Source organism: Rattus rattus, chromosome 3, assembly GCF_011064425.1.
Source record: "Rattus rattus isolate New Zealand chromosome 3, Rrattus_CSIRO_v1, whole genome shotgun sequence".
NCBI lineage: Eukaryota > Metazoa > Chordata > Mammalia > Rodentia > Muridae > Rattus > Rattus rattus.
In genome coordinates this window covers 84,006,884-84,030,809 of record NC_046156.1, presented here as the reverse complement: position 1 = coordinate 84,030,809, position 23,926 = coordinate 84,006,884, and the positions used below count along the sequence as shown (strand labels likewise).

At 36.2% G+C, this 23,926-nt stretch overlaps 1 pseudogene; it reads left to right on the top strand.

Annotated features, from left to right (window-relative positions):
- Positions 1–259: 259 nt before the first annotated feature.
- On the top strand, positions 260–23,926 carry LOC116895844 (annotated as a pseudogene).

Here is a 23,926-nt window from a genome sequence, read left to right as displayed (position 1 = left end):
TTCTAAAGTTGCAATACATGGGATTTACTATCACATCCAAAATCAGAAGTAAGGTAATACCATCTAAGCATTTGGTATTAATAAACAAACCATTTGTAAAAGTGATTAAAAATAGCAAAATATAATTAGACCACAAAGGACTTGCCTTGATTCATGATATTATAAAATAAAACCTCTATCAAAATTAAGGTTATTTTAAATCTAATTTGAAAGACAAAAAGTAAAAATAAAAAGTACAAAAACCCAAACCCTGATAAGGATGCATGACATGACAAACACATTGCAAACATCACAGGTAAGCATCTGTCTCATTAGCAATTAAAACTGCCCAGTGAGGTGGATCTATAATTAGGGTACAGTCTATGAGCTTATAATATTTAAGTATTTTTTCAGTTGAAATAAAGTCTGGCTGTTTAAACTGTTCTCAGTCTTACCACTGATTGAGATGATTTTAACTTAAACATCCTACTCTCCATGAGCAGTGTTTGCAGCTTGCATGTGGTTAACCTCTCTAGTTTCTCAGAAAGCTGACTCTCGTCCTAGCACTTGCAGATCTCACTGGTGTTTTCTCTCATCATTCAGTATTTTTCACTTTAAAATCTATTAAGAGAAAATTAAGATTCATTTTTGGAATATGTGAAGTTTTTTTTGTTGCAGAAAAGTCTTACAGATATGGCTGGAAATTCAATTAAAATGATGCAATTGTATCTCAAATCTTCTTATGGATATTGTACTAGCCAAGGGGCTTCATTTGCTTTCATGGCATGATATGCGATCAGGGCCTAAATGAATTCAGGTTAATTTGGGAGACTTTCAATATTAGATAGATAACTGAGAGTATACAGTGCAGGTATTACCGAATTATTCATCCAATTTATTCTATTCCCTACAATGATGATTAAGTAAATTAAGTTAAAATATTCTATTTTTGAATTTAATTATAATGAACTATTTTTTATATAAGGGGATTTTATTATCATATTATCAGCATCAGCTTATAGTCATTTAAACTCCAAGATAGTCTCTTTTTTATGGTTCTTATTTTACTATTGTGTATAATTATATTGATCTGGAGAAATAAAATCTTCCCTTAGAATTGTTTTACTCAACGTTGTCCTTGTAAGTTTTCCAAGTACCTTTTTGCAATCACATTCACACAGCTGCACAATCCTATAACTACTTTGATATCTATTCCAAACCTGAAGCTGAAGACACTTTCAAACAGTGTTGCATAAAATTTCTCCCAAATGCATATCGATGTTTACAGTAAGACATCAAAAGCTACTTCTGCAAATGAATGCTTTTGATTCTTATTGAGTTTTTGTGTGTTTCCCACGTGTTCAGTCATTAACCAGAGTATGCGGATTATAGACTTTTTTTATGATTCTTTGTCAACACACAGTCTGTTTCAATTTTAGTATTCTCATCAATTTCAAGAGTGTCACAGAGGGCAGAGGGATGAATTGGGTTGTAGAGTTCAACATGGTTACCAATTAGAGACATGAGAGAATGTCAATACATTCACATTTGCTCTAATAAAAAAAGTTCAAATATAAACCCCTCTAATCCTATTTACTATTTAGAGAATAATATGTGTAAAATTCCACTAAGAATGTTTTGTGAAATACTTGTTTTTTTTTCTTTAATATTTATTTATTATATATGAGTATACTGTAGCTGTCCTCAGACACCAGAAGAGGGCATCAGATCTCTTTACAGATGGTTGTGAGCCACCATGTGGTTGCTGGGATTTGAACTCAGGACCTCGGGAAGAGCAGTCGGTGCTCTTAACCACTGAGCCATCTCTCCAGCCCGGAATACTTGTTTTTAATTGCATTGCCATAGTAGATAGGATTGTGTAATGGCTATTCCTTGTTGTCAAATTGACTATATCTGGAATGAACTACAATCAAGAATTATTGGAGGGCACATTTTTAATTCAGATCTTGAGGCTGGAAGACACAGGTTTCTAACCTTGAACTTGATATGGAGATCATGAGGCATAGTGACCATGAATAGCTTAGGCCCAGGTAAAGTCCTAGATCCAGACAAGGTGGTACACATCTTTAATCTGGGCCACACCTTTTGCTATAAGCCTACATAAGGACATTGGAAGAAGAAAGACCCACTCTTACTTGCCAGTACATCAGTTGGAACCTACTTCTACAGAAAACCAGCTCAAACATCTTAGCCTCGTGGAACTGGGCAACTACTAAATTCTTGAATTTCTAATCCAGAACTGCCCATTGTTGCGTTAGTTGGAATAAAGCCTGCAATCATCACAATTAATTCCCTTAGTAGATGGAGACAGTCCATAAGTTCTGTGACCCTAAAGAATCCTGATGAATATAGATTTTTTATGTAAAATTTCATAAATTAGATATTTAAAGTTATAAGTAACATATTGAAAAGGATATTACAATGATAGTGAACACACCATAAACAATAAATATCATAAATTTGGGTAATTTACTTGGCCTTGTCAGACCGTGCTTTCTCATTTCTAAAATAAAGATGGTAAACTATCAAAATTTGAACTTATTGTCTAGGTTTGTCACAAAAAGAAATTATTGTTACAAAGCTGGTAGCTTAAATGAGGAGGATTTATATCAGAGTTCTGGAAGCTAAAAGAGGGAAATTTGGCAGTGCACATCCCTCTGAGCTCTGTAAGAATTTCTTCTCTCCTCTCTGAACTTCGGCTGGTGATACTACAAATTCTTTGCTTGAGACTGAATTACTCCAGCCCTGCTCTTATGCAACCCAATTTTCCCTATCTTTTCTCTATTTCCCCTTCTCTTCTGATAAAGACATTGGTCCTATTATGAGCCAATTATTTTTCAGTGTGACCTCATTTTAAGCCATTGCACTTGGAGTAGCCTTTTTTGAAAACAAAAAATCCAAAAGAGTATTAGATTCTCAGTGTGTCTCAGCATATCTCCTATGGGGATAAAAATTCAACCATAACAGTGAAGAAATAAGATGCCAAAGAAAATATGGAAAATGTCTCAGTATCTTAAAAGAGAATCTCATCTTTAGATAACTTGCCAAAGTTTAAATAAGTCATCTCTATAGCATAGAAAGAGATGATTAACCATGGTCACAATATTCATGGTCAGATGCCATAAAAAATATAACACACTAAGGATTGATCATGGAGGTCAATTTTTCTAGGTAGCATATTTCTAGGTGAGATTTCCAGAACAAACATATTCTAATTGTAACTCTGTTTCATTGTGCTTAATATAGAATGTGGGATTTAGACTTACATTCTCTTCCAATACATTAGTAAAGGAAATATGTGTAATTAGGTTATTTTTAAATATTGATATGATATTATATGTATATATATGTGTGTATATATATGTATATATATAGTTATGGGGATATTAAAGATACACACATATATGCTATTAATTGCTTTTGCTTTTAATTTGGATTTACAGAAACTCTCTTCAAATATATTCATAGATGAGATATGGATTATTGTATTATTGCATAAACAAAGTTCTAGAGTGACATTTTATATATATAGTGGAACAGGCTTGTGATCCATACTGCCACTATACAATTAACACACAAAAATTTTTAAAAAATCATGTTTAATTTTTTTCATAATTTGCTCCTATCCAACTTCTTTTATATATTTGATGATATGACATCCAATTACAGATTAGAAAAAAGAGTGCCTCAACATTTTATATAAAAAGTGCATAATATAAGATGCCAAATGGTAGTGAACCTTAAATAAAACTTTATAAGCATTGTTGTAATACTGGATAAAATCCACATATAAGGATTGATATTTAGTCATAAAGGTTTATGAACACTGATGACCTGGTTGAAAGGGTGACAGGAAACTGTAGTGAATGACAATGAAGTAGAACAGAAAAAGAAATGAGGCAATGAAATGAATATTACTGTGCTTTAACTGATTTGTGGTATATTAATACATTTTACCACATATTATAAAAAGTTATACTTCATCCAATCATTTTGCAAATTTGCAAAGCACAGTAAAGGAAACAAGGATAAAACAAGAAGCATATTTGGGAAGTTAAGAAAGCAAAAAGAAAGAGAAAAATAAATTGAAAAAACCAAAATATTCCATAACATAATCAAATTTACACAATATCTTTCTAAAAATCTACCCCTAAAAGAGGATAATAGATAGAAAATTCCAACACAAAGAGGGAAACTACACCCTTGAAAAAACAAGAAAGTAATCTTGTTGCAACAATACCAAAAGAAGAGAGACACACAAATATAATTTCACCCCAAACAACAACAAGAAGAACAAAAACAAAACAAAACAAATAAAAACAGGAAAAAAAATCAGTTTCCTTAATATTTCTCAATAGCAATGAACTCAATTCCCCAATAAAAAATATAGAGTAACAAACAAGATATGTAAAGAGGACCCAGCATTTTGCTGCATACAAGAAACACACCTCAGAGACAAAGACTGACACTACTTCAGAGTAAAAGGCTACAAAACAACTTTCCAAGCAAATGGTCTGAAGAAACAAGCTGGAGTAGCCACTCTAATATCCAATAAAATTGAATTTCAACCAAAAGTTATCAGAAAGATAAGGAAGGACACTTCATACTCATCAAAGGAAGAAATCCACCAAGATGAACTCTCAATCCTAAATATCTATGTTCCAAAGGCAAGGGCACCTTGCATCCTATCAGATTACCATGGACTAAGGATGGTTTTCAATAAAAAAAATAAAGACAGAAAGCCCACATATAAATGGAAGTTGAATGCTCTACTCAATGATAACTTGGACAAGGAAAAAAGAAAAAAAAAGAAATTAAAGATATTTTTGAATTTAATAAAAATGAAGTCATGACATACCCAAACTTATGGGACACAATGAAAGCAGTGCTAAGAGGAAAAATCATAGAAACAGAAGAGAGCATACATTAGCAGCTTGACAGTACAATTAAAGGGACTAGAACAAAAAGAAGCAAATATACCCAAGAAGATTAAAAGGCAGAAAATAATCAAATTCTGGGCTGAAATCAACCAAGTATAAACAAAAAAGTCTCTACAAATAATCAACAAAATGAGGAACTGGTTCTTTGAGAAAATCAAAGGCAGACTAACCAGAAGACACAGAGAGTGTATCCAAATTAAAAAAATCAGAAATGAAAAGGGAGATATAAAAACCAAATTTGATGAAATTAAAAAAAAACATCAGATCCTACTACAAAAGCCAATGTTCAAGAAACTGGAAAATCTGAATGAAATGGAAAATTTTATAGACAGATACCAGGTACCAAAGTTAAATCAGGATCAGATAAACCATCTAAACAGTCCCAAAACTGCTAAAGAAATAGAAGCAATTATTAAAAGTCTCCCAACCAAAACAAGCCGAGGACCAGATAGGTTTAGTGCAGAATTCTATCAGACCTTCATAGAAGATCTAATACCAATACTGGCCAAACTATTCCACAAAATAGAAACAGATGGAGCACTACCCAATTCCTCTTATGAAACCAAAAATTATGCTTATACCTAAACCACGAAAGACCCAACAAGGATAGAAGCTCAGACCAATTTCCCTTATGAATATTGATGCAAAAATACTCAATGAAATTCTCCCCAACCAAATTCAAAACACATCAAAATGATCATCCATTATCATCAAGTAGGCTTCATCCCAGGGCTGCAGGGATCATTCAGTATATGGAAATCCATGTAATCGTCTATGTAAACAAACTCAAAGAAAAAAAAAAAAGACTTGATCGTTTCATTAATTGCTGACAAAGCATTTGACATAATTTAATACTGCTTCATGATAAAAGTCTTGGAAAGATCAGAAATTCAAAACCCATACCTAAACATAGCAAAAACAATACATAGCAAACCAGTAGCCAACATTAAACAAAAGGGAGAGAAACTAGATGCAACCCACTAAAATCAAGGAATAGACGAGGCTGCCCCTTCTCTCCCTACTTATTCATAGTACTCAAAATCCTAGCCAGAGCAATCAGACAAAAAAAGGAGGTCAAAGGGATACAAATTGGAAAGGAAGAAGTCAAAATATCACTATTTGCATATGATATGATATTATTCTTAAGTGACCCCAAAGTTTCCACCAGAGAACTACTAAGCCTGAGAAATAACTTCAACTAAGTGGCTTGGTATAAAATTAACTCAAACAAATCAGTAGTCTTCCTCTATTCAAAGGATAAATAAGCCGAGAAAGAACATAGGGAAATGACACCCTTCACAATAGTCACAAATAACATAAAATACGTTGGTGCGTCTTTAACTAAGGAAGTGAAATATCTGTATAACAAGAACTTCAAGTCTCTGAAGAAAAAAAAAATGAACTGGAGGTCCTGGTTGAACTGGAGTTCAGCATATAGAAGAATGTAAATTGATCCATTCTTATCACCCTGTACAAAGCTTAAGTCCTAGAGAATCAAGGACATTTACATAAAACCAGATAAAATCAAACTAATAGAAGAAAAGGTGGGGAAGAACACCCAAACACAAGGGCACTGGGAAAATTTTCCAGAACACATCAATGACTTATGCTCTAAGATCAAGAATCAACAAATTGGACCTCATAAAACTGCAAAGTTTTTGTAAGGCACAGGACACTGTCATTAGGACAAAATGACAACCAACTTATTGGGTAAAGATCTTTACCAATCCTAGATGTGATAGAGGGCTAATATCCAAAATATACAAAGAACTCAAGAAGTTAGACTCGTGAGAGACAAATAACCCTATTAAAAATGGGATATGTAGCTAAGCAAAGGATTCTCAGCTGAGAAATAAGGAATGGCTGAAAAGTACCTAAAGAAATGTTCAACATCCTTAGTCATCAGGGAAATGCAAATTAAAACAACTCTGAGATTCCACTTCACACAGGACAAAATAGCTAAGATCCAAACCTCAGGTGATAGCAGATGCTGCCGAGGATATGGCGAAAGAGGAACTCTCCTCAATTGTTGGTGGGAGTGCAAACCAGTACAACCACTCTGGAAATCAGTCTGTGTTTCCTCACAATATTGGACATTGCAGTACTAGAAGACCCAGCTATACCCCTCCTGGCCATATTCCCAAATGATACTCTGACACATAACAAGGACACATGCTCCACTATGTTCATAGCAGCCTTATTTATAATAGCCAGAAGCTGGAAAGAACCCAGATGTCCTTCAACAGAGGAAAGGATACAGAAAATGTGGTAAATCTACATAATGGAGTACTATTTAGCTATCAAAAACAATGACTTCGTGAAATTCATAGGCAAATGGATGGAACTAGAAAATATAAACCTCAGCGAGGTAATCCAATAACAGAAGAACACACATGGTATGCACTAACTGATAAGTGGATATTAGCCCAAAAGCTCGAATTATCCAAGATACAATCTACAGTCCACTTGAAGCTCAAGAAGAAGGACAACCAAAGTGCAGTTGCTTCACTCCTTCTTAAAAGGGGGAACAAAAATATTCATATGAGGGGTTATGGAGGCAAAGTATGGAGCAGAGACTGAAGGAATGGCCATTCAGCGCCTGTCCCACATGTGGCCCATATATATACAGCCACCAAAACTAGATAAGATTGATGAAGCTAAGAAGTGCATGCTGACAGGAACCCGATATAGATGTCTACTGATAGACACAGCCAGAGCATGTCAAATACTGAGGCGAATGCTAGCAGCAAACCACTGAACTCAGAACGGGATGCCATTGGAGATTAAAGAAAGGATTGAAAGAGCTGAAGGGATTTGCAGCTCCATAAGAACAACAATGCCAACCAACCAGAGCTTCCAGGGTTAAACCACTACCCAAAGACGCTACATGGACTGAACTATGGCTCCAGCTGCATATGTAGCAGAGGATGACCTTGTTGTTCACCAGTGGAAGGGGAAGCCCTTGGTCTTACCAAGGTTGGACCCTCCGCCAGTGTAGGGGATTGTTGGGCGGGAAGTGGGGGTGGATGTGGAGGGGAACACACTTGAAGTGGAAGGGGATGGGATAGGAAGCTTATGTCCTGGAAATTGGGAAAAGGAATAACGTTTGAAATGTAGATAAATAAAAAAAAACAATATGAGAAAAAAAGAAAATAAACAGAGAGAAAGAGAGAGATGCTGGTGAGGATGTGAAGAAAGAGAATAATTTCCCTCCATTGTTGATGGGATTGCAAACCAGTATAACCACTCTGGAAATCAGTCTGGAGTTTCCTCAGAAAAATTGGACACTGCATTATCTGAAGACCCAGCTATACCTCTCCTGGTTATATACCCAAAAGATGCTCCAACATATAACAAGGACACATGCTCCACTATGTTCATAGCAGCCTTACTTATAATAGCCAGAAGCTGGAAAGTATTCAGATGCCCTTCAACAAAGAGATGGATACAGAAAATGTGATATATCTACACACTACTACTTCACTATGAAAAACAATGACTTTAAGAAATTTATAGGCAAATGAATGTGACTAGACAATATTAACCTGAGTGAGGTAACCCAATAACAGCAACAACAAAACACACACACACACACACACACACACACACACACACACACACACACACAGAGTATGCACTCACTGATAAGTGGATATTAGCCCAAAAGCTTGAATTACCCAAAATACAATCCACAGACCACATGAAGCTCAAGAAGAAAGACAACCAAAATAAATATGTTTCAGTCCATCTTAAAAAAGGAAATAAAATTATTTATAAGAGGGGATATGGAAATAAAGTTTGGAGGAGAGACTAAAGAAATGACCATTAAGAGCCTGCCCTACCTGGCCTATTATATATATAATAAATCTAGATAATAGTGATGAAGCCAACAAGTGCAGCCTGATATAGCTGTCTCCCATGAGGCTCAGCCAGAACATGTCAAATACAGAGGTGAATGCTAGCAGCAAAGCATTGAACTGAGCATGTGGTCACTGTTGGAGGAATTAGAGAAAGGATTGAACAAGTTGAGCATCTTGCAACCCTATAAGAACAATACAAACCAACCAGTGCACCCAGGGACTAAACCACTACCCAAAGACTACACACATGGTCAGATCCATAGCTCCAGATGCATATGTAGCAAAGGATGGCCTTTTGGGGCACCATTCGTAGGAGAAGCCCTTGGTCCTGCCAAAGCTGGAACCCCAGTGAAGGGGAATATCATTGGGGTCGGAAATGGGGTGTGGTTGTACAGGGGGAATACCCTTATAGAAGAAGGGGAGGAGGATGGGATAGGGAGCTTTTGGCTGGGAAACCAGGAAAAGGAATAACATTTGAAGTGTAAATAAAAAATTTCCAATAAGAAATAAAATAAAGAAAATAAAAGATTAAAAATGTGATAGAAACATATTTATATTATATATTATTTTACAATGTGGGTATTAATTTTCCTATCCATGGAAAGTATTGCTTCGGCTTAAAATATCCGAAGAGTATATTTACTGACATGGAAAAGTACACGTATTCTATTTACTCCAAAATCAGTTCAGAAACATTTCCATATTTTTGTGTTATTTAAAAGATATTATGCACGTATAAGTGTCATTAATTTGGTAATAGGCTGATTGCAGATATCATATTTTAAGTACTGTTTCTACAGTGGCAAATTCTCATTCTAGTTATGTTTTTTAATAATCCTGTTGAAATATATGTGTATATATATTATGAAAGTGGTATATATAAAATAGTATAATAATGTTAACCTATACTTATCAATCATATAGTTAAATAATTAAAAATTATTTTACTTATGGTCATTACTTTAAAATGTTTTATTCTTATTCAAAAGAAATGATGTGACAGAATTCCCATTTCCAGGATATAAATTATTTTTTGAGCAATGAAACCTTCTCTTTGGGCACCAAAGTTATTCAGTCCATATGCACATGCATCCATGTGGTAGATCTTTAAAGTGTTGTACAGACACACATCATAATCGTTTTTATTCAATAAACAACATTATCTGTTGGGAGGCTGGTGTGCAGTTATCAGTCATTGTGATCACACTGGCAATGTATTTTGATTTGTGTTGTACTGACTTGATAATGTGGCTGAAAATGTGTCAAAACAGAAAAGCAGAGATAGAGCAGTGACAACAGTCTGAGTCCTTCCTGTGCATTTTATTCATGATTTTATGACTAGAAGGGATAAGAATAGCACTATCAAACAAAAAATTCACAAACACATTTTGATCGAATCTTTTTCTTTCACAAAAGGGAAATGCAGTCCACAAAATAGAAATAAAAGTTGGAAACACACACACACCCACACACACACACACATATATATATATATATATATATATATATATATATGAATGTACATACATTTTATGAGGTTAATGAATGCAAAGCAGTATTGAATTTAACACAGATCATGTATTAGATGTGAGTTGTCAATTGTACTTAGTGAAATGTTTGAACGAATGCATAAGAACAGTGGAAATGATTTAATTCTCTACGTAGTTGCTATCTAGAGCTCATAAAATAATCCTGGTGTGCCAAGCAATAGATTGTCTTTCTCCTTTATTAGTAAGTTATTCTATAAAATCTTGCTGACATGTTACTTTTATGATGGGGTTGTACCCATAACACAGGACCTAGAGCTTTACTCAAGTGTGTACACTCACTTACGACTCAGTTTTAATTTTTGCTTTTGTCTGTCGTCAGAGCTCCAATGTAATCCCCATCCAACTCAATTCTTCATAGATTTAGAAAGAGCAATTTACAAATTCATTTGGAATAACAGAAAACCTAGGAAGTGAAAACTATTCTCAACAATAAAAGAACTGGGGGAATCACTATCCTGACCTCAAGCTCTATTACAAAGCAATCGTGAAAAAAACTACATGGTATTGGTACAGAGACAGGCAGGTAGATCAATGGAATAGAATTGAAGACCCAGAAATGAACCCACACACCCATAGTTACTTGATTTTTGACAAAGGAGCTAAAACTATACAATGGAAAAAAGCATTTTCAACAAATGGTGCTGGTTGAACTGGAGGTCAACAGGTAGAAGAATGCAAATTGAACCATTCTTATCTCCTTGTACAAAGCTCAAGTCCAAGTGGATCAAAGACTTCCACATAAAACCAGATACATTGAAACTAATAAAAGAGAAAGTGGGTAAGAACCTCAAACACGGGGTTGGGGATTTAGCTCAGTGGTAGAGCGCTTGCCTAGGAAGCGCAAGGCCCTGTGTTCGGTCCCCAGCTCTAAAAAAAAAAACCAAAAAAAAAAAAAAAAAAAAAAAGAACCTCAAACACAGGCACAGGGGAAATTTTCCTGAACAGAAAACCAATAATGGCTTACGATTTAAGATCAAGTATTGTCAAATGGGACCTCATAAAATTGCAAAGTGTCTTAAAGCACAGGACAAAGTCAATAGGACAAAACAGCAACCAACAGATTGGGAAAAGGTCTTTATCAAGCCTACATTCCATAGAGGGCTAATATCTAATAACATCCTTAGCCATCAGGGAAATGCAAATCAAAACAACCCAGAGAGTCTACCTCACACCAGTAAAAATTACTAAGATCAAAAACCCAAATGATGTAGATGGTGGTGAGGATGTGTAGAAATAGGAACACTCTTCCATTGTTAGTGGGATTGTAAGCTGGTACTTCCACTCTGGAAATCAGTCTGGCAGTTACTCACAAAATTGGACATAGTGCTCCTGAGGACCCAGCTATACTACTCCTGTGCATACACCAAAAAGATGCTCCAACATATAACAATGACATATATTCCACTATGTTCATAGCAGCCTTATATATAATAGCCAGAAGCTGGAAAGAACCCAGACGTCTTTTAACAGAAGAATGGATATAGAAAATATGGTACTTTTACACAGTGAAATACTACTAAAAATAATGACTTCATGAAATTCTTAGGAAAATGGGTGGAACTAGATATATTATCCTGAGTAAGATGACCCAATAAAAATATATACATATGATATGCACTCAATGATAAGTGGATATTAGCCAAAAGCTTGGAATATTCAAGATACAATTCACAGACTATATGAAGCTCAAGGAAAAGGAATAACAAAGTGTGGATGCTTCAGTCCTTCTTAAAAGAGGGGACAAAATACACAAAGGAAGAAATATACAGAGACAAAATGTGAAGCGGAGATTAAAGGAAAGGCCATCCAGAGACTTTCCCACCTGGGAATCCATCCTATATACAGTGACCTTACTGATAAATACAGAGGCAGATGCTTGCAGCCAACCATCATACTGAGAACAGGGTCCCCAATGTAAGAGTTAGAGAAAGGACTGAAGGAACTGAAGGAGTTCGAAACCCCATAGGAAGAATAATAATATCAACTAACTACTCCCAGAGCTCCCAGGGACTAAACCATCAACCAAAAATTACATATAGAGGGACACACGGTTCTAGCCACATACTTAGTAGACGATGGCCATGTTGGGCATCAATGAGAGGAGAGACCTTGGTCCTGTGAAGGCTACAGGCCCCAGTGTAGGGGAATACCAGGGCAGGGAGTCAGGAGGGAGTGGGTGGGTAAATGGGGGAGCACCCTCATAGAAGCACCGGGAGGGCAGATGGGATGGGGGTTTTCTTGAGGGGAAAATGTGAAAGGGGATAACATTTGAAATGTAAATAAAGAAAATATCCATATATGGAAAAGAAAAAAGATAGCCTATTTGGGTGAGTATATTAGGAAAAGAATTATTGGAAACACATTATTTAAATATAGAAATTCATTTAAATTTATGAAGTAGAACAAAAGCCTGGACATGCTAATAAATACTTTATTCAGGTTTACTAGACATACTATTGCATCTTAATTTTCTTGGATGATATTATTTTTATTATAGTTAAAAATGTGAACCAATGAACAGAAACAAATTATTACTTTTTTCTCTGTATCAAATATTCAATTCTCATTCGTTTTTTTTTCTTTTCTGTGGATAGTAGAGAGATGAATAAAAATAGACAGATAAATAAAATGGATAGATAATAGACTGATCATAGATAGATAAATAATTAGATAAATGGATAGATACATAGATTATATATATATATATATGGATGGATGATGGAAGGATGGATGGATGGATGAGCAGGTGAGCAGAAAGGCAGGCAGGCAGACCGACAGATGACGTTTATGTGTGTGTATTGGTATAGCAATTTAATAAAACACAATACTCTTGGCCCTTGTTCTGGAGGCTTTCCACAGAGGTCTCTGGCCTGACCAGGTGTGAGGGTTCAGGCAAAGGGAGAGAACTCGAGCAGAGACGGGGAATCACCTCCACTGCCTCTGCTTTTGCAGCTGGTTCACCTCTGTCTCATCTGCTGCCACTTCAGTTTCCAAGACATCCTTTGGGCTGAGACAGCAGGAGGCTGGTTAGCCAGTCAGGGGTCCAGGGAAGCTTTTGGAGGTGAATTTGGGAGAACAGTTTTTTCCTGCCAGTGGCAGTGTTACAGCTCTTATGACAGAAGCTCTCAGAAGATGGAGTAGTTCTCTTATACCTTTAATTCTTCTGGATAGGATTCTTATTTACAGTTTTGGCGTGTGTCAGGGTCTGACAGCAGGTACTTCCTATTGGCTGGGCCTGAGAGCTTGAGAATACCACATCTACATGTGGGAGGGGTTGGCCAGGGTCTGATAGTAGGTACTTCCTATTGGCTTGTTCTGAGACCTTATCTACATGAGAGACAACATGGTCCTGCTTCTAATTGACCCATGGCTACAACATTTCATCAGGGGCTGGGGGTGCGGGATGCTATAGCTATGTGAGAGGGACCTGGCCTCTTGGGAGGTTAGGAAAATGCCTACAGTCTCTTAGAGTATCCAGGGTTTCAACCTTATCTCTACCAGGAACCAAAATACCTTTCACACCTCTCCTTCCCACATGGTACAAGGTATTCATGGGATTCAGCTAAAGGGAAATAAGATGTGACAATTTTTGAGAAAAACTTGCTAGCACTTTGTAAATCTCTAGCATTTTATAAGAACATGAACTGTTTTGGGTGACTTCACTTTTCACATAATCACATCGTATCAGATTGTTAGGAGAATGAAACACAATAATGACACTGACAGATATGATATAACAGCTTGTCCTATATTCACCACCAACAGGTAAGACTACTATCATAGTGCTGCTGTCTTCTATGCATTTGAGCATTTTCCCATCTCTTTTACAGTTGTTCAATACATTACTCTTCCATGCATGCTATATTCCATAAATTGCTATATACCCAAATACAGGTGGAGGCTGAATTTGAATTATCTTTCTCTCAAAAGTAAAGCAGAAGAGAATGACTAAGGGCTAAAAGTGTCTGACTCAATCATGGTGATTTTCCTCCGTTACTGGATAATAGAGTGCACAGGTTATACTTTTTCTGCTATGTAAATTCTGCTTGTGATATATTCTCTACTAAAAACAATAAGCAAACAGCTACTCTTGTGCAACAGACTGTAAATGACTCTTGGAGCAGATATGAAGCCAGAACCGCAGATTAAAGGTATTTCTATGACTTTGTATCATGTTGAAATTATTCGTCTTTACCCACTGAAATGTTACCACCAACAGTACCATTACTATTATGAGCACAGTATCTTATACCTTGCAAATATTTTTAAACAGAGTATTGAACCAATTATACTCAAGCCATTATTTTCCTCAAGTAATAAAAATATTAGTTGTAATATTCTAAATTTGCCCACTTTTTATGAGCAACCAATAACACTCATATTGCTAAATTTAATTTTAAAATGAATTTAAAAGTTAAGTCCCTGGGTATCTTAATACAATTAATTATTGACTCTAAAGAGTTTGTGAATTAATTTCAGGATACAAAGTAAACTTTTTATCTTTCTATGCGGTTCTGGGTGAACAAACTGGAATGCCTAGTTTCCTTCTTATTTGCTCAGATATATTTTAGCAATGTCATTAAACTGTGTGATAGGACTAGAAAATATGAGGAAAAATGTTAAACATGGTGTTGCTGAAATTTGCTTCTGTTTTCAGTAACAACCTTAGCAGCAATCTCGTTTATGATCGATTTTTCTGTGTTCAGTCCATATATAATTAGAATAACTTATAATGTGTATATCTATTGAATAACTTATTTAAAAATAGGAGGCTATTCTAAATCTAGTTTACAAGTTATTTCTAGTAGCTTCCAGTTAATTTATTTTCTAATAATGATATTAATTTAGCATAGTTTTCTTCTGCCCTCAAAATTGTAAATTGTCTTTGAAAAGTAAATGATACAAATATTATTTTGGGTTCATTGTTCTTTCTGTTATTGTCAAAACTCAAAATCCTCATAGATTTGGGTGACATTTTTGCTGTTGTTCCTAATACAATTCAACATTCAAGGCATCAAAATCTTTGAACAGAAAATTCAGTCTAACAGTATTACTTAACTCTTACATAATTCATCCAATCCACTGTGACAAAATATGGTAAAATTGAGAATTCCAGAGAAGTTTCTCAGTGGAATTTAGATGTGGTCTTCTTTAAAGAATAAAAAGGTATAGATTTTTACTTGTGAGTGGAGGGTAAAAAGTAAGGCTGCCCACTCTCCCTAATTAAATATAGTACTCAAAGTCCTAGCCAGAGCAATCAGATAGCCAAAGGAGGTCAAAGGGATACAAATTGGAAGGGAAGAAGTCAAAATATCACTATTTGCAGATGATATGATAGTATACTTAAGTGACCCCAAAAGTTCCACCAGAGAACAACTTCAGCAAAGTGTTGGGATATAAAATTAACTCAAACAAATCAGTAGCCTTCCTCTACTCAAACGATAAACAGGCTGAGAAAGAAATTAGGGAAATGAGCCCCTTCACAATAGTTCCAAATAATATAAAAATACCTCTGGGTGACTTTAACCAAGCAAGTGAAAGATCTGTATGACAAGAACTTCAAGTCTCTGAAGAAAGAAATTGAGAAAGATCTCGGAAGATGGAAAGATCTTCCATGCTCATGGATTGGCAGGATTAATATAGTAAAGATGACCATTTTGCCAAAAGCAATTTACAGATTCAATGCAATTCCCATCAAAATTCCTACGCAATTATTTATAGTGATAGGAAAACCAATTTGCAAATTCATTTGGAATAATAAAAAAACCCAGGATAGCGAAAAATATACTCAACAATAAAAGAACTTCTGGGGGAATCAATATCCCTGACTTCAAGCAGTATTACAGAGCAATAGTCATAAAAACTGCATGGTATTGGTACAGGGACAGGCAGATAGATCAGTGGAACAGAATTGAAGACCCAGATATGAACCCACACAACTATGGCCACTTGATCTTTGACAAAGGAGCTAAAACCATTCAATGGAAGAAAGAGCATTTTCAACAAATGGTGCAGGTTCAACTGGAGGTAAGCATGTAGAAGAATGCAAATTGATCCATTCTTACCACCATATACAAAGCTTAAGTTCAAATGGATCAAGGACCTCCACATCAAACCAGATATACTCAAAGTAATAGAAGAAAAAGTGGGGAAGCATCTCGAACACATGGGCACTGGGGAAAATTTCCTGAACAAAACAACAGTGGCTTATGCTCTAAAATCAAGAAGCGATAAATGGAACCTCATAAAACTGCAAAGTTCTGTAAGTCAAAAGGCACTGTCATTTGGACAAAACAGCAACCAACAGATTGGGAAAAGATCTTTACCAATCTACATCTGATAGAGGGCTAATATCCAAAATATACAAAACTCAAGAAATTAGACTCCAGAGAGCCAAATAACTCTATTAAAAATTGGGGTACAGAGCTAAACAAAACATTCTCAACTAAGGATTGTCGAATGGCCAAAAAGCACCTTGAGAAATGTTCAACATCCTTAGTCATCAGGGAAATGCAAATCAAAACAAACCTGAGATTCCACCTCACACCAGTCAGAATGGCTAAGATAAAAACTCAGGTATCAGAAGATGCTGGTGAGGATGTGGAGAAAGAGGAACACTCTTCCATTGTTGGTGGGATAGCAAACTGGTACAACCACTCTGGAAATCAGTCTGAAGGTTCCTCAGAAAATTGGACATTTCAATACCTGAGGACCCAGCTATACCAATCCTGGGCATATACCCAAAAGATGTTCCAACATACAACAAAGACACATGTTCCACTATATTCATAACAGCCTTATTTATAATAACCAGAAGCTGGAACGATCCCAGATGTCCTTCACCAGAGGAAGAGATTAAAAAAATGTTGTACATCTACACAATGGAGTACTACTCAGCTATCAAAAACAATGACTTCATGAAATTCATAAGCAAATGGAATGAACTAGAAAATATCATCATGAGTGAGGTAACTCAATCATAGAAAAAACACACTTGGTATGCATTCTTTGATAAGTGAATATTAGCCAAAAAGCTCGAATTAACCAAGATGTAATCCACAGACCACAGGAAGCTCAAGAAGAAGGATGACCTAAGTGCGGATGCTCCCATTCCTTCTTAAAAGGGGAAAAATAGTCATACTAGGGTGATATGGAAGCAAAAAGTTTAGAGCAGCAATTGAAGGAACGGCTATTCAGAGCCTGACATGTGGTATATATATATATATATATATATATATATATACATAATATATATATATATATAAAATCTCCACCAAAAGCTACATAAGATTGATGAAGCTAAAAACACATGCTGAATGGGAACAGATATAGAGTTCTCCTGAGAGACACAGCATGTCCAATACAGAGGTCAATGCTAGCAGCAAACCACTAGACTGAGAACAGGACCTCCCTGACAGGTGGTGGGGGGGGGATTAGAGGAAGGATTGAAAGAGCTGAAGGGGCTTGCAACCCCATAAGAACAACAATGCCAACCAACCAGAGCTTCCAGGGACTAAACCACTACCAAAAGACTACATGGACAGATCCAGGGCTCCAACTGCATATGTAGCAGAGAATAGCCTTGTTGGGACACCAGTAGAAAGGGAAACACTTAGTCCTGTCAAAGTTGAACCCCCAGTGCAGGGGAATATGGGGGGACAGTAGTGGGGATGAGTGGAGGGAACACCTGTACGGGGGAGGTTGAGGGGAGGTGATGGAGGCTTATGGACAGGAAATTGGGAAGGGGAATAACATTTGATATGTAAGGAAAAATATGTCTAATAAAAAAATTAAGAAAAAATATTATTACTTGTTAATTGTTGAAATCACTGACATATATTAAGGATCTACATCGTCCAGCCAGTGGTATTGACTGGGCTACTCTGAGGTATCCTGGCTGTGGCACTATGATTTCCATTAAAAAATATATCATGGGGACGATGGTGGACATTAAGTATTCAAAGAGAATCTAATATTTTAGGAAGAAAGCAGTGGGCAATTATCTTGTCGTTAGTGAAGAATTTCGCCTGGTTGCATAGCACTCATTCTTTGTTTGTGAATATTGGTGGCACTTTTACATACACAAATCCCTGAAATTTTATCAATGTTATTGCCAATTACAGGAATATAACTTTTGCTTTGGAAATGAATGATTGTCACAATACAGTAGCCTTTTAATTTTGTGAATTATTTATAAATCTTCATCAATAAAGCAAGATAATGGTTACCCCATGGAATTCCAAAATTCTCAATAAAATTATTAAGGAACTTGATAACTGGCTGATATTTACTTGTCAACCAGTGTACATGTGTATGAAATTTTCTTGTGCCTGATTCTGTGTGTTAATGAAAACCAACTTAGTGAAGCCAATGTGCCAGGATAATATTACATTTTTTATTTTTCAGTTTATATTTCATAATCATCAGCAGAAGTTAACAGCAAGAAATATGGTTTTTTCCAAAACACTGGAATACATATGTTGTTTGAGAGTACTTTTATTTTTGTTTGCTAGCAGAAAACAATTACAATTTATAACTAACTAGATTATTCCCCAATATTACATGATTTCAATTCTACTTTGACTGAAGATAATATATGTGTATGAGGAATAAGTTCACTATTGACACAAACAATAAAGAATCAACACTTATGGTACCAGATTATTTTGAATTATGCTATGGAAGCAGAGACTGTGTGAGTAATGTTTTTATACTTTTATTATGCTAAATAATTTGCCAATTTCATGCAAGATGGACAAATTATCTCAAAGCTCATGTTTTTTAAATTGTTGTGAGATAAAATGGTTATGCTGTTTGAACATCTAAAGTGACCCATTTGCAATAAAAACATGGTACCTAGTCAGAAGAATGGAAGAATATAACAAGACAAGTTATAATTTGGACCTACTTGTAAAAAGAGGAAAGAAACTTAGTATTGAAAAATAATAAATGGCCTGGTTCAGAAATTAGCCAGGCAAATGTCTTGCCAATAGTGGATAGACTGGTCAATGAGGTATTTAAGACACAACATTAAGTTTTGAAAAGCTAGTCTTCAGTATTCCAGATTTTCAGTTTTTAAGATAAGTATCAACTAGTATTCGAGTTTAAGAGATGGTTTAATGAAAAGGGAGGGTGGTGAGCAGCGAAGATGCCTCAAATATTAAGATAGCCTGTTTGACTATCATGAGAGCCAGAGTTTGGATCACAGCACAGCCTCCAGTGCAGTGTTCTGAAAAAGAAATTTTAACCACAGTTCTCAGGGGGGCAGAGACATGAGTGTTGCTGACTTTCACCCTAACCGATAACTGACTTTCAGATACAGGTAGAAAACTTCCTTCAAATGAATAGACAGTGGGGGATATTAGTGCCCACTTCTGAACTCCATATGCATGTGAGCACACACCTGCACTCAGGCACATACATATGCGAGCATACACACACACACACACACACACACACACACACACACACACACACACATGCACACATGCACACATGCACACACGCACATACGATATGAGTAGAGTAGAATGAAAATTATTTGTATAGGTCTGTTCAAGTTACTTTCCAGCTGCCATGATAAAGACAATTGTTAAAATCAACTTTATAAGGAAAGAGTTAAATTTATGTTATAGGTTATAGACTGACAATGTAGGAACTCAAACCAGGAGACAGAATCTAATGTTGAGGAACACAGTCTGCATGTTTATTCCTTGGTACATGTTTAACTATTTTTTTTAACTAGATACTTAGTCCAATGTGGATTTAGTGAAAATCTTTTTACATTCCTTTCAGCGTATTGAGTTTGGGGGTAGTGACCAAATATGTGTAATATATAATGAGGACAAAACAAACTAGACATCAACAAAACATAATTCCTTCCCTGCTCTCTCTACTTGATCCCTGCTATTCAAACACTGCCTAATCCTGAATGACCTTGGTAGGGAAAGAATGACAGTGTCATGGCCTTGGGACAGAGCCAGAAGGCATGGTCCTCCACAAAGGTCAATGGCTGCTGTGTGCATAAGGCTTATTTGTATAATAATGTAAATATTTTGTCTTCCCTGTTAATATAAGTGACTCCATGATAATCACAGACAGTATAAGTTCTCAAGGTAAAACTGGTTAAATTATGTCTCAGCAAAATGCTAGGTGCTGGCACCTTCAGGACAGCCCTTAATGCAGTAGAAGAGGACTCTAAAAACATGAGTTGGAAAATATATAACTTCTCAAATACACAAAAATAAAAGGATGCCATTTGAATTGTGTAAGGGGCTCCACATATCTCAAGAAGAGACAGAGGAGAGGGAGAAGGGAAACAACAGAGGAGAGAGGGTTGAACTCAGAAGGGAGAGGGGAGAGGGGAGATGGGAGAGGGGAGAGGGAGAGGGGAGAGGGGAGAGGGAAGAGAAAGATGGAGGGAGCAAGCTGACTGGAGGTCTCCAGAGAAAGCAGAAAAGAGAGAAAGAAAGAAGGCACAGAAAACAGGCTCTCCCCTCTCCTCTCTCCTCTCTCTTCTTTCCTCTCTCCCCTCTTCCCTCTCCCATGTCCCCTCTCCCCTCCTCTCTCTCCCCTCTCCCCTTTTGTTCTTTAGATTTTGCCCCTTATACAATTACATAGGACATAGGTCATCACTTAGACCATCAATTTGACTTCAAGTCATTTGTTTTAATTGCTCCCAGAAACCCCTTCCTCAGAACCCCTCTCCAGGCTGAGGCTGGTCCTTGACAAACCACTGTAAGTCTACCCAGAAATTCTCTTCTATTTCCCCTTCCCATGGAGATCCATGTGTTACCCTTCTGGGTCTTTAGATGTAACATGATTATCTGTTGACTTAACAACTAAGATCCACTTTAAGTGAGTACATATTTTGCCTTTTTAGGTCTGGGTTACCCCACTCAGGATGATTTTGTCTAGTACTCTTCGTTTTCCTAAAAATTCCTTAATGTCATTTGTTTAAACAGCTGAACAAGAAGCCATTGTATAGGCATACCACACCTTTATCCATTTTTCTGTTGAGGGATATCTAGGACTTTTAGTTTCAGGCTATTATGAATAAAGCTGAAATGAACATAGTTGAGTGTATGTCTTTCTGGAAGGGTGGACATTCTTTGAGTATATACCCAGTAGTTGTATAGTTGCATCTTGAGGTAAAATTGATTCCCTGTTTTCTGAGGAATCACCTTGATTTCCATAGTGGTTGTTTGTATGAACTCGCACTCCCACCGGCAATAGAGGAGTGTTCCATTTGTTTCACATCCTTGCCAGCATTTGCTGTCCCTTAAGCTTTTGATCTTAGCCATTCCAACAGATATGAGATGAAATCTCAGAGTCATTTTGATTTGCATTTTCCTGATGGCTAAGGATGTGGAACATTTATTTATTTCTCAGTCATCTTGATTTTCTGTAGTGAGAATCCCCTATTTAGATCTGCACCGCGGTTTTGACGTGAGTTAACTGTTTTCTTGATATCTACTTTGTTGGGTTCTTAATATATTTTAGATATTAGCCCTCTGTCTGACATGAAATTGCTAAAAATCTTTTTTTTTCTCTTTTCTAGTGGCTTCTATTTTGTCCTAATGATATTCTTTGTTATAGCCCTCCTGGATTTTTTGTTTTTATATGAAGTTGAGTATTGTCCTTTTCAGTCTGTAAGCAATTGTGCAGGAATTTTGATGGAAATTGAATGGAATCGTTAGACTGTTTTGTGTAAGATGGCCATTTTTGTGATATTGATCCTACCAATGTATGACTATTGGAGACCTTTCCAATCTGTATGTCTTCAAATTCTCTACAAGTTTTTATCATGCAAGGTTTTTGTTGTTGTTGGGCTTTCCTGTTTTTGTTAGGGTTAGGGTTAGGGTTTTCTTTTGTTTTTTTTTGGGGGGGGCTTGCTTGCTTGATTTGAGTTACCCCAATATTTTATATTGTTTGTGGCTACTATAAAGTGTCTTCTTTCCCTGATTTCTTTCTCAATCCAATTGTGATTTGCATACGGGAGGGTTACTGATTTTTTTGAGTTACTCTTGTATCCACCCACTTTGTTAAAGTTGTCTATTAGCTATAGAATTTTCTGCTAAAAAAATTGAGGGTGTCTTAAGCATAGTATATCATCTATGAAAAGAAATAATTTGACCTCTTCTTTTCTAATTTGAATCCACTAAATTTTAATTGGTTGTCTTATTGCTGTATCTAGAACTCAAATACTATATGGAATACTAAAAGAGAATGGAAAACCCTGTTCCTGATTTTAGAGGGCTTGATCTGTGTTTTCTTTCCTTTTAATCTGATGTCGGTTATAGGCTTGTTTTAATTTGACTATGTTCTGCTGAGATACATTGCTTCCATTCTTACTCTCTCAGAGGTTTTTATTGTGATGGAGTGTCAATTTTTTCAAATGCTTTAAAAAAGATGATTCTTTTTATCAGTTTGTTTAAATGGTGTAAGCTGGTGACTGTTATATCTTGAATCCTCCTTTTATCTCTGGGATGAAACCTACTTGGTCATGATGGATGATCTTTTTGATGTATTCTTGGATATGGTTTGCCAGTATTTCATAGAGTTTTTTCACATCTATTTTCATGAGGAAAATTGTTCTGTAATTCCTTTCTTTGTTGAATCTCTGTGTGGCTTCATATCTGGCTGATTGTAGCCATATAAAGTGAATTTTTCTATGCTTCTTATATTTTTATTTTTTACAGTAATTTGAAGAATATTGACATTAGCTTTTCTTTTAAAGTCTGGTAGAATTCTGCACTAAAACCATTTGGCCCTGTTTGTGAGAATTTTAATGACAGCTTCTAATTCCTTAAGGGTTATAGATCTATTTAACTTGTTTATCTGATCTTGATTTAACTTTGATAAGTGGTTCTACCCAGAAAATTATCCATTTCTTTCATGTTGTCATATTTTGTGGAGTATAGGTTTTCAAAGTGTAAACTCATAGATTTCCTTAGTGTCTAATTTTATATCCACCTTTTCATTTCTGCTTTTGTTAATTTGGTTACTCTTTCTCTGCCCTTTAGAGAAGATGTTGCTGTCTCTGGAACAAGGGGGAGTAGGACTCTACCTTTGGCAAATTCAATGGCAGAGTCAAGGTTGAGAATGGGAAGCTTGTCATCAACAGGAAGCCCATCACCATCAGGAGCGAGATCCTGCCAACATCAAATGAGGTGAGGCCGGTGCTGAGTATGTCATGGAGTCTACTACTGGCATTTTCACCACCATGGAAAAGGCTGGGGCCCACTTGAAGGGTGGGGCCAAAAGGGTCATCATCTCAGCCCCTTGCCGATGCCCCATGTTTGTGATGGGTGTGAACCACAAGAAATATGATAACTCACTCAAGATTCTCAGCAATGCATCCTACACCACCAACAACTTAGCCACCCTGGCCAAGGTCATTCATGCCAACTTTGGCATTGTGAAAGGTCTCATGAACACAGTCCATGTCATCACTGCCTCTCAGAAGACTGTAGATGGCTCCTTTGGGAAGCTATGGCATGATGGCCATGGAGCAGCCCAGAACATCATTCTTGCATCCATTGGTGCTGCTAAGGCTGGGGGCAAGGTAATCTGA